This window comes from Zingiber officinale, chromosome 10A (genome assembly GCF_018446385.1).
Source record: "Zingiber officinale cultivar Zhangliang chromosome 10A, Zo_v1.1, whole genome shotgun sequence".
Classification (NCBI taxonomy): Eukaryota; Viridiplantae; Streptophyta; class Magnoliopsida; order Zingiberales; family Zingiberaceae; genus Zingiber; species Zingiber officinale.
In genome coordinates this window covers 1,130,754-1,142,783 of record NC_056004.1, presented here as the reverse complement: position 1 = coordinate 1,142,783, position 12,030 = coordinate 1,130,754, and positions in this window count along the sequence as shown.

Genomic DNA, 12,030 nt, shown 5'->3' with positions numbered 1-12,030 from the left:
TATCATCAATGCATGTGAATCAATATAAACCAACCAACATGCCATGAAACTCCCAATGTGGGACAAAAGCCCCATTCACAATGGAGTCTCTTTCCTCTTCCACCTCTTCTCCATTCATATCACTTACACCCAACAATCCCCCACATGAATGGAGATAGGGTATGTGATAGCATTCAGTAGTTGAGTCTAGTATAGGATAGGTAGGTTTTACCTTTTGAACCTTCCCTTGTGAAGATCTATTTACTTATTGGCTGACAGTAGACTTAATGTTCTTGAACTGTTCTTCCGTTTGTATAAGCATTGACATATCTCATCTAAGACTCTCCCTGATATAGCTCAGTTCTCATGAGTGTGTTTATTTTTGACCATGAACACACCTAGTTCTGTGAGAAGCTCTAAGAATTATGTCTCCAATTCTTTTTGAAGCGGTCTCACTTCTTTCTTAGATAGGTGATCTCTCGAGAGTAACCATCTACTCTTCTTAATCATTAAAAGTCCATCGGCTTACCCTAGTTTGGTCATTGTTTTATTGGGTTATCCCCCACAGTGTATCTAATTAGTGCAAATTAGTTGTTCCTTTAAACCTAATTCTTGGAATCTCCAGTCAGCATAGGTTGGGTGTCCTTTACACTGATCGCTAACAACGACATCAAGTTCATTCCTCGTGATGATCTTGCAACTAACTCTCGATTTAACCCTTTGGTTAGCGGATCTACTAGGTTATTCTTTGACTTTACATAGTCAACAGTGATAACTCCCGTTAAGAGTAGTTGTCTAATGGTATTATGTCTACAACGTATATACCTAGACTTACCATTATACAGATGACTCTGTGCTCGGCCAATTGCTGATAGACTATCGCAATGTATGCAAATTACCAGCACCGATTTTGGCCATCTTGGAATATCTTCTAAGAATTGTCATAGTCATTTAGCCTCTTCACCACATTTGTCAAGAGCTACAAACTCAGATTTCATCGTGTATTTGGTTATTACGGTTTGCTTAGAAAATTTTCAGGAACTAGCTGCACCTCCTAGAATGAATACATATCCACTCATAGACTTAGAGTCTTTTATATCGGATATCCAACTTGCATCGTTGTATCCTTCAATCACAACAAAATATCTTGTATAGTATAGTCTATATTCATGAGTATACCTTAGGTACCTCATTACTCTTGTTATTCCTTTCTAATGCTCAACACCGGGATTACTCATGTATCTACTCAGTTTACTTATTCCATAGGCCAAGTCTGGTCGTGTACAACTCATTAGGTATATCAAACTTCTAATCACTCGAGAGTACTCTATCTGAGATATACTTTCACCTTAATTTTTTGATAGATGTTGACTCGTATCTATCGGCATTCGTGCCAACGCAGTATCATCCTTCGTGAATTTCTCAAGAATCTTATCCACGTAATGGGACCGACTAAGAATAAGTCCTTCTGCTGTTCTAAAAATTTTAATTTCTAGAATCACATCAACTAGGTCCATATTTTTCATGTCAAATCTTGAGTTCAGAATATCTTTAGTGAATTTAATTATCTTATCATTACTCTCAATGATAAGTATGTCATTTATATATAGACACAAGATAATGTAGTCATTCTCTGTGACTTTCATATAGACACATTTATCATATTCATTAATTTTGAATTCACATTGCTTCATGGTATTATCAAATTTCTCATCCCACTGCTTTGGCGCTTATTTCAAGCCATATAATGACTTCACCAATCTACAAACCTTATTTTTTTGTCTTGACACAGAAAACTTCTCAGGTTGCTCCATGTAGATTTTCTCTTCTAAATCCCTGTTTAGAAAGGTCATCTTTACATCCATCTGATGTATTTTAAGATTCCATAAAACGGCAATAGCCAACAATATTCTAATGGAAGTTATTCTTGACACTGAAGAATATGTATCAAAGTAATCGAGACATTCTCGTTGTCAGTATCCTTTGATTAACAACCTGGCCTTATACTTATCAATTATGTTATCTGACTTTATTTTCTTCTTGATGATCCACTTGTAACCTAGTGGTTTACTTCCTGGAGGAAGATCCACAAGTTCTTAAGCGTGATTTTATAAGATAGATTTTATCTTAGATGTAATTGCCTCTCTCTAGTGAGGTCTATCAAAAAAGCTTACAACTTCTGAGTAACTTTAGAGTTCACTTTCCAACATGAAAGTGATAAAATCCGATCTGTAGGATTTTTCTACTTGAGCTCTTTTGCTCTGTCCAAGCTCAATCTCAACTGGTTCATCATCATCTTCTTCACCTTATGTTTCATATGCCCATTTTGAGAAGCTAGCATCCTCTTGAGTCTTATACAAAAACACATGTTTGACGAACAAGGTATTTCTTGGTTCTATTATCGAGTTTTGGTGTATCTCCGGTATTTGTGACTCGTACATAAAAAATTGATACACATTGTTATTATGCGCATATTCAATAAATATATAATCAACAGTCTTTGGTCCTATCTTAATCATTTTTAGATCAGACACCAATACTTTGGCAAGACACCCCCATATTCGTAAATATTTGTAGGACTGTTGTATTCCATTCCATAACTCATAAGGGCTCTTATCTATTTTCTTTTGGGACACCTTATTTAAAAGGAAATTCGCTATTAGCATAACTTCCCCCCACATGAACTCTAGCAATCCATAGCTCAATAGAAGAGCATTCATTATCTCCTTTAGAGTTTGATTCTATCACTTAGCAACTCCATTTTGCTGATGAGTATAAGGAGTTGTTGTTTTATGTCTGATCCCATATTCAACACACAACTCAGTGAATGGTGATATGTATTCACCGCCTCAGTCATTTCGAACCGCCTTAATCTTTTTATTAAGTTGCTTTTCAACCTCATTTTTATAGAGAGCAAATTTCTCTATAGCTTCATCCTTACTTTTAAGAAGATACGCATAACAATATTTTGTGTTATCATCTACAAAAGTGATGAAATATTTATTACGACAACGTGTTGGTGTACCTTTTAGGTCACACACGTCAGTTGGATTAGGTCAAGTGGTTCGTTACTTCTTTCAATATGTTGAAAGGACGACCTTATCATTTTCGCTTCAACACAAATCTCACACTTGTGTTTTGGGTCAAGATGAAATGTAAGTATGCTTTGCATGTTTATTAATCTATGCAACACATCGTAGTTAACATATCATAGTCTACCATGCCATAAACACAAAGACTCAAACATATAAGTAGAAGAGCTTTCATTTTTATTTATCTTAGGCCTAATGGCCATTACATTGAGCTTGAATAGCTCATCAAATACATAGCCTCTCTCGACAAACATTACATTCTTAGACAATACAACTATGTCTGACTCAAAAATAATGTGAAAGTCATGATTGCTTAACAGTGATTCAGACACTAGATTATTCCGAATCTCCAGAATATATAACACATTGTTCAGAGTTAGGTCCTTGCCCAAGGTCTTCAGCACCACTTTTCCTTGGTCCATAATGTCTGAGGTTGCTGAGTTCCCCATGAACAGTTTATCTCCAGTGATTTCTTCAAAGTTGCGGAGCAGCTCCTTATTGCAGCACATATGTCTGATGGCTCCAGTATCGATCCACCATTGCCATGGGTTTGAACCAACTAGGTTCAGTTCTGAGATCATTGTGTAGAGGTCGTCCATTTCTGGTGTAACAACCACCCTTCTTACTATTACTCTCTAAAGGTGACCGTTACTTAACTACTAACTCTACTTAATCGGTATGATTGAAATCACGAGGAGTCTCTACCGAAAAATTTCGGCAACATCTTCCCTGTACCGGTAACCATAAACTGAGGTACATATATAGTATACATCAGCCACAGGCGGCTGTAACATACATCAAACACCCACGCAATTAAATAAGTGTCAAACACTAAAAATACATACCTACTAAACTGAGTTCATCTTAGCATGCAATCTAAAACAAAAATAATCTCAAATGACATGGATCTTAAAATACAATTTCAAATGTTTCTTAATCACTAAAATGCGGAAACTTAAAAAAATGCCCCAAGTCTCTCCCATAGTCCTGGCATCACACACTATCCACGCCACCTTGTCGCCTTCCTTTGCTATATCTTTTCCTTTCTTTTATCTGCAGTAAGAGGAAATGCAAACTATAAGCAAAATTACTTAGTAAGCGCTATCTAACTCACAAAACTTGAATATGCATGTAACTGGAAGAAGTCTAAAATTGAATGCTCAGAAAGAAATACTACTCATACTCATCTAACAGCAAAGGAAACAAAGCATACTGGAATGCTAAACATGTAAAGCAAATCTAAACAAACATGCTAGCATAAAAGAAAACTAAATTTGCTGGATTTTAAACTTATGTGAAGCTTATTTTACTTGTTTAAAAACTTATACTTTAATTCTTCAGAATAATAAGTTTAACTGAACTGATACATAAGCTGAGTTAAACTGATGCTAGGCTAATGCTGAATCTGAACTGTATTCGCGTAACTGATTTGTGAAGTTTTGAAAACTATTTTCATAATAGATAATAATAATAATCAAACTGCTGATGGGCTCGACAACTGTACTTGCTATGCGTGCATCCCTAACTAGACCCGAGGTAGCTAGTCCCGAATCTAGTAGGGTTTACTAGGTTATCTATGTTGGTTAGTCCTAAGAAAATCGTACCGGTTCTACTGTACAAAATTTTTTTGTACAAGTGTCGAACCTTTCCTTAAATAACCTATTGTGTTCTTTAGAAGTTAAATTAGAAATCGCAGACGGAACTTAACATCATTGATTCCAAATTTAACTTATCTGTTCTTAATGGTTTAGATTTGAATCGCAAGTGGAACTTAACACTATTGATTCAAATCTACCTAAGTTATTAATTCCATAAATATTAATTTCCAAAATTGGCTTCCAGGACTGTATGGTGAGGCACATGACCTTCTTGGATATGGGAGCAACCACCACCGCCTAGGTAAAGCCTTTTAAGGAAAGTTAATATTTATTTCCTTAAATAACTCTAGGTTAACCAAAAAGAACAATCGAATCACAAATTTGAAAAAGAAGAAAACACAAATTCGAAAAAACTATTTCAAAAACTCTAGAATCATATGCCTCTTGTGTTTGGTATTTCCATAAATAACTATACAAAGAAAACTAGTATGATGCAAAAAATAATTACTAGTTATACCTTTCTTTGTAAGCAAAAATAACCTCTTGATCTTCTACCGTATTTCTCTTCTTATCTCGGATGTTGTGTGGACAACGATCTTCCGAGACGAGAACCACCAAGCTCCTTCTTCTCCAAGCTAGATTCGGCCACCAAGAATTCTCCATGAGAAGTAGAGGTCTGACCAACACCACCAAACTCCAAGGGATGCAAGAAACAAAACCTCCTTTCTCTCCTTCTTCTCCTAGCTTGAACCGGCCACCATCAAGAGCTCCAAGAGAGGATAAAATCGGCCACTAGAGAAGAAGAGAAGAGGAGAGGGAGAACCTCTAAGGGCCGGTCATAGAGTTGTTCTACATGAAGGCACCTCTACTCCCTCTTTTATAATCCTTGGTCTTGGCAAATAAGGAAATTTAAATAAAAACTTCCTTAATTCTTTTGCCATGAAAAGGAAAATTTAATTAATTAAAATTAAAATCCTTTTCACAATTGTAATGGCCGGCCACTTTAATCCCAAAACAAGGAGAATTTTAATTAACACAAGAATTAAAACTTTCTAATTTATTTCCGGAAATTTATAAAAATTTCTTCAATAATTTTTTCCTTCATGGTGGATTATAAAAAGGAATTTTTATAAATTAAAATATGGATTATAAAAAGGAATTTTTATAAATTAAAATATCTATTTTAAACATGTGGATGATTTACTAAAAAAGAAATTTTTTACCAAAATTTAAATCATCCTTTTAAAACATGTCTTCACAAAAAGAAAGATTTTAATTAAAACTCTTCTCCTTTTAATTCCATGTGATCACGTTGACACGTCAGCATTGGCAAAGCTTCTCACATTGACTTAATTGGCAAGCAAAACGTTCATAAGCTTCTCGTGAGTTGCTGTTCTGTTCACGTTGATTTCAACAATGTGAAGCAACACCAACAACATGAACTAGAAGATAAGCTTGGATGGATATAATTCTCTATATACAAGAGGCTACGATAGGGACCGAGAGGAAGAATTGGTTTTGGTCTCCCGATGAAATTAAGATTCCCGTATTCGCCCCAAACATACAACTTAATTCCATCAATAATAATTCATTCCACTAAAGAACTATTATTGAACTACCGCACCAATCCCAAATTATATTTTTGGGCTCCTTCTTATTATAAGTGTGTTAGTCTCCCTGTGTTTAAGATGTCGAATGCCCACTAATTAAGTGAGTTACTGACAACTCATTTAATTAATATCTTAGTCCAAGAGTAGTACCACTCAACCTTATCGTCATGTCGGACTAAGTCCACCTGCAGGGTTTAACATGACAATCCTTATGAGCTCCTCTTGGGGACATTATCAACGTAGATCACTAGGACACAGTTTCCTTCTATAATCAATAACACACACTATAAGTGATATCATTTCCCAACTTATCGGACTTATTGATTTATCGAACTAAATCTCACTCATTGATAAATTAAAGAAATAAATATCAAATATATGTGCTTGTTATTATATTAGGATTAAGAGCACACACTTCCATAATAACTGAGATCTTTGTTCCTTTATAAAGTCAGTATAAAAGAAACGACCTCTAAATGATCCTGCTCAATACACTCTAAGTGTACTAGTGTAATTATATAGTTAAGATAAACTAATTCCTAATTACACTACGACCTTCCAATGGTTTGTTCCTTTCCATCTTGGTCGTGAGCTACTGTTTTTAATTTATAAAGAACCAATAACACGATCTTCTATGTGTGACACCACACATTATGTTATCTACAATATAAATTAATTGAACATCTACATTTGGTATATATAAATGTAGACACTTGACCAATGTGATTCTTATAAATGTTTATACAAAAGCTAGGCTTTTAATATACACTCCAACAATCTAAACCTAGGGACGACTATGAGAGCCCAACCCAAGGACAACTGAGAGTCCAACACAATGCCACTGATAAAAGTAAAATACTGATTTATAAGCTGATTTATCTTATCTTGCTCTTACTATGTTATCTAAACTTAGAGCTAGGTTATCTGAACCTAGGAGCGACTATGGGAGCCCACCCATTGGACCGTAGTCCCACATAAACTAAAGCAAGACTAAGCATGCTATATATAAGAATTGTAGATTAAATAAAAAAAATACACTATAAGCTTAATTAAAATATGCAAATCTAATTAAGCTACTAGAGATCTAATTGGATCTTCCAATGCTAAACCATCAAAACTGCAATGCTATACAATTCAAAATCTACATACAAGCCTAGTAAAAATCTGTATTTGAACTTGTATAAATCTGCATATCTACTTAAGCCAAATTCTGCACTATAAAGACTTAACTAAACTGCACTATAATCTTAATTAAAACTGCACTATGAACTTAACCAAAAATCCGCATACAACTTAACAAAGAAAATTCTACACTGCTCTACTTAGTAAAAGTCTGCACTGCTCTTCTTAATAAAAATCTGCACAAACTAAATTGCATTATAATCTTACACAGTCTGCACTATAAGCTTACAAGAATCCACATAGGAGTAGAAACCAAACAAGATCCCTTGTGCTAAAACGGGGACAACAAGTTGAAGCTACCTACTAGCCTATCTAAGGAAAAACCTTCATCCATACCTATATGGAGAAACTACCTACTAAACGAAGAACAGAAACCTTGAATTGAAGCTACAACTCCCAATTTCAATCATAGATGTTCGAAATCCATACAAAAATCCTATAGGAGACACCAGTAGAAGTAAGAACATCACATAAATCCCAGATCAAAACACGAACTTCATGGGTAACACAAACCTACCAAAAACATCATCATCTTGGTTCCGAACCCAAGCTATTAAGAAGAAGAAACAGGACTGGTAAACCAGAAATCCATGCCTTACTAACAGAACTTAAAATGACACAGAGAATACAAAACATCCATAATCCACCAAGTGCAACAGTTTCCATATGAACAAGGACTAATCGGAACCCAAAACCCCCATGAAGAATAGGAACATCCTCACCCAATTTACCCAACAAGAGTTTGAGTCCAGAAACTCGATCCTTCAAGAAGAATCCAAACAAAATCACATTCAATCACCAACTCATGGAAATCCCTAAAGGAAAACATCACAAGCCGAAGTAGGAACTTCTCGAAGGACAAGCCACAACCTATTTCATCAATCGGACACCTTAGTCGAGCATAACAATCCACCTAAATGACTATCCCTTACCGCAGGTGAGTAGCGCTTACCTTGCGTTCTTGGGCTCACTACCGAAGGAGAAAGGCGGCACTAGGGTTTCCGGTTAGCTCGAGCTTTCCAGCCGCCTCTTGCGCCCACTTGCTCTTCTTGACGAGGGGATCACGAAGGTGTAGATGGCTCTCGGAGAACCCCCTCGATCGACCGCCGGAGTGATGCCCTAAATCCCCTTTGTTTCCGCCCGAGAGGAAAAAAACGCCGTCGCACGCGTGAGGAGGAAGATGAGAAGGATTTCGGGTTCGGGGAAATTATCAAGCCCTAAGTTCCTTTATAACTCCGGTATTTCTATTAACTTGTTAAATAATTTTGATATCTATTCTAAACAAAACCGCCCGCTTGCACACTTGGCTAGCTGCGTTTTGACCGAGTCAAAGGTTACGGGTTCGATTCCTCAACCGAACCTTTTATTCTCCTTTTATTTTCTATTTCCTAACTACTGCTTAATTATATTTCTTTCCCTATTTGATCAGCACGCCCGCTTGGGTTTCTTGGTCAGCCGGATTCGCTTAAGGCTTGGCTCGGCCGGAGGTCTCGGCTTGAACATTTTTTTGTCGAAACTTCTTTCGTTTAGTAAAAATACCAAACGACCTCCAAAAATTACATAAAAATACTCTAAAAATCTCTAGAATATTTCTATAGCATTTTTAAATATTTTTAACCACTATTAGAACTTGTAATAAGGAATTTTGGGTCGTTACTGTTGGTTGCTACTCGGAAAACCTAGAGGTTCCACTGTACAAAAATTTTGTACAAAGGTCTGAACCTTTTCCTAGCTAACATGTGTTCTTTTAAATTAAATTTTGGATCGCCTGCGGAACTTAACACATTTGATCCAAAACTTAATCTAGTTGTTCTTTTAGGTTTTGACTTGGATCTCCTGCGGAACTTAACACGTTCGACCCAAGTCACCTTAAGTTATTAATTCCATTAAATATTAATTTCCATAATTGGTTCCCAGTACTGACGTGGCGAGGCACATGGCCTTCTTGGATATGGGAGCAACAATCACCGACTAGACAAAACCTTTTATGGAAAGCTAATATTTAATTTCCTAAAATAACTTTAGGTTAACCGAAAGGAACAATCAAATCACAAGGAAAAGAAAAAACAAAAGAACACAACATCGAAAAACATATTCGAAATTCTAGAATCATAAGCCTCTTGTATTTGGTATTATTTCCATAAATAACTAGTATGATGCAGAAAGGAAAAATTACTAGTTATACCTTATAGAAAAACCTCTTGATCTTCTACCATATTCCTCTTCTAACCTCGGACGTTGTGTGGGCAACAATCTTCCGAGATGAGAAACCACCAACCACCTTCTTCTCCTCCTAGCTAGGTTCGGCCACAACAAGGAAGCTTCACCAAGGAAGAAAATCAAAACATCAACCAAGCTCCAAGAGATGCTAGCTTTCTCTCCTTCTTCTTCTTCTTCTTCTCCAAGTAGTATCCGGCCACTACGAGAGCTCCAAAGGGAGAGAGAGGTTCGGCCACCACAAGAGGAAGAGAGGGAGAGGATGATAATGGCCGGCCACACCAAGGAACAAAAGAGGGAGAGAAAATAATAGAGGTTGTACTCATGAAGGCACCCCTCCCCTTCTTTTATATTCCTTGGCCTTGGTAACTTAGGAAATTTAATTACAATAAAATTTCCTTAATTTTCCTTGACATGAATTAATTAAGAAAAATTAAACAAAATTTCTTAAAACAACATGCCTTGGCCGGCCACATCAAAGAGAAGCAAATTAGACAAGTTTCAATCGACAATTAAAACTTCCTTATTTGCCTTTGGAAATTTAAAAAAATAAAATTTCCTTTTAAAATCCCTTCATGGTTGATAAAAAGAAATTTCTATAATTTTAATTTTCAACATGTGAATAATTTTTCAAAGAGAAAAAATAAAATATCTTTCCAATCTACAAATAAGGAAAGAGATCTAATCTCTTTCTTTTAATCTTTTGTAGATCTTTTAAAGAGAGATATTTTAATTTTAATTCTCTGTAATAAATTATATCTTCCACATAATAAAAAATTAAAATTAAAATTCTTTTTAATTTAATGTGGCCGGCCCCCTCTAGCTTGGGTTCAAGCTAGGGCCGGCCACCCTAAACCATGCTTAGGCCGGCCCTAGCTTGATTCCAAGCTAGCTTGGCCAGCCCCCTTTAGGTGGGTATAGAAGGTGGGTATAGGTGGGTATAGTACTCTATAAATAAGAGGCTACGATAGGGACCGAGAGGAGGAATTGGTTTTGGTCTCCCGATAAAATTAAGTATCCCGTGTTCGCCCCGAACACACAACTTGATAATAATAATTCATTCCACTAGAGAACTATTATTGAACTACCACACCAATCCCAAATTATATTTTTGGGCTCCTTCTTATTATGAGTGTGTTAGTCTCCCTGTGTTTAAGATGTCGAATGTCCACTAATTAAGTGAGTTACTGACAACTCATTTAATTAATATCTTAATCCAAGAATAGTACCACTCAACCTTATCGTCATGTCGGACTAAGTCCACCTGCAGGGTTTAACATGATAATCTTTATGAGCTCATCTTGGGGACATTATCAACCTAGATTGCTAGGACACAGTTTCCTTCTATAATCAACAACATACACTATAAGTGATATCATTTCCCAACTTATCGAGCTTATTGATTCATCGAACTAAATCTCACCCACTGATAAATTAAAGAAATAAATATCAAATATATGTGCTTGTTATTATATTAGGATTAAGAGCACACACTTCCATAATAACTGAGGTATTTGTTCCTTTATAAAGTCAGTATAAAAGAAACGACCTCAAATGGTCCTACTCAATACACTCTAAGTGTACTAGTGTAATTATATAATCAAGATAAACTAATTCCTAATTACACTATGACCTTCCAATGGTTTGTTCCTTTCCATTTTGGTCATGAGTTACTGTTTATAATTTATAAGGTATTGATAACATCATCTTCTGTATGTGACACCACATACTATGTTATCTACAATATAAATTAATTGAACAACTACAACAAATGTAGATAATTTGACCAAATGTGATTCTTTATTCATAATGAATGTTTACAAAGCTTAGGCTTTCAGTATACACTCCAACAGTTATATCTGGTCCCTCGTTTAGGTTTGTCGCCTGCTTCTTCTTCAACTTTCTGTACTCCGAAGATTTATTGCCGACTCGGTCATAGTTGAAACACTTCCTAGAAAATTTCTTTTTGCTGATGCCTCTTCTGGGTCCCATCTGGCTGACTTTGAGTTCTTCCATTTCGAGTTTTGATCGTGCTCAACCACGTTGGCTTTCACAGTAGCCTGAGAGAACAATTTCCTCTCTGAACTATTATTGTTTTCTTCAATGCGAAGTCTAACAATAAGTTCCTCTACATTCATCTCCTTCCGCTTATACTTCAGGTAGTTCTTTAAGTCCTTCCAGCCAAGAGATAGCTTCTCAATGATAGCAGCCAACTGGAAGGTATCACTCAGAACCATCCTTTCTGAGTGGATCTCATGCAAGATCACCTAAAGCTCTTGGACTTGGCTCATCACCGTCTTAGAGTCAACCATTTTGTAGTCCAGGAATTGGCCCATGATAAAATTCTTAGCC